Here is a 1,506-nt window from a genome sequence, read left to right as displayed (position 1 = left end):
GTTTTTATTTTTATAGAATTAACATGTATGTATTTTTTTTAATGGTGTTTTTATTTTTGAAGGTATTACTTTAGTAAAAAGGGGTTTACATTTTGAGTATTATTTTCCATAGGAACTGGAGATGACGGCTGGGTTCTTAGACTTAAAGTGTTTGTTTTTTATACTGGTGTAACATAAAGGTTTGTATTGTGACACAAGCTATAGTAGAATTTGTTTTATTTGTGAGATTTTTTTTTTGCTTTTTTTACTACAGTATGCAGAATAGAATGCATTTGTTGGAGTAGCTGTATTGTTACAGTTAGAGTTTTAATGTGGTTTTTTTTGGGTTTTTTTGGTATTTTGCATGTATTTGTTTGGGGTTTTTTTGTTAATGTTTGCCGGGTAAGTTGTTTTATTTTGGTAAGTTTATTTTTTACAACTTTTATGTTTATTTGATTGAGCGTAGCCTTTGTTCTTTTTAGTGAACTTAGGATAGTGGATGTGTTTTTATGAAACTTTTAATGCAGACTTGAGTTCCTCTGCTAAGCAGAGAGGACAGGTTTTGCTTATCTGCTGCACCAGGGGTGCACTTGGGTAACATTAATTTTTTATTGTAAAATTATAAACTTTTAAAAAAACATTGAGGGGAATATTATAAAGGTTTTTGGGACTTTAGCTTTTATGACTGGGAATTTTTTTTAGGTAGGTAGGACTTACTGAAATTTTAAAGAAGATAACTTTTTTGGGTTTTAGTTTTTGCATTTAAATTTTTTTTTAAGCTTGTTCACTCACAAAATGTCCCATAACTTTGTTGGGATGGGACACTTTTTGGGTGAACAATTTGTTATCGTTATGATTTTGGAAAACGTTAGCTCAAAGTTTATTTGAAGTTTGTTATGCACAGTATGCTTATAGCTGTCTTTGGCAGAGTTATGGGTGCTTTTTGCATTGGTGGGTTGAAATTCTTTAATTTCGGTCACATATTTATTATTATGGGTTAACAAAGACTAGTTTTTGGGGCTACTGGAACGTAATGTTTTTGCGAGGGTTGGATACATGCACTTTACAATGGGTAGCTTTTTATAACTGAGGTTTTTTGGCTTTTGTGGTGTTGATTTATACACACTAGTGAATTCTATAGGGGCTTTGGATAGTTTTTGCTGGTTTTTAGATTTGATTTTCATTAGTATTATTTGGGCGAATGTTGGAATTTTAACACTGAAACAGGAATAACTTGGACACGTATTTTTGTGTTATGGTGGGGTAAGAAACATTGGACTACGTGGTTTTTAATGGTTGTACTTGAATGTTTGATATTAAATAATTTTAGCTTTTTTGATTTGAGTTTAATGGTTTGAATACAATACTTTATTTACAATTTTGATTAGTTTTATTATTAGTAACAGTATTTTGGCCTTTTTGGTGATTTTGGAAAACAACTATTGGGTTAGCTGGGATTTAATATTTATTGGTGGGAGTTTTTACTAATACTGTGTTGCTTTGCTTTTAGGTTAGAACTAAACTTTT

The sequence above is a fragment of the Gavialis gangeticus genome, unplaced genomic scaffold, assembly GCF_001723915.1.
Source record: "Gavialis gangeticus isolate Ggan-Ray unplaced genomic scaffold, GavGan_comp1, whole genome shotgun sequence".
Classification (NCBI taxonomy): domain Eukaryota; kingdom Metazoa; phylum Chordata; order Crocodylia; family Gavialidae; genus Gavialis; species Gavialis gangeticus.
This window is presented reverse-complemented; position numbering follows the sequence as displayed.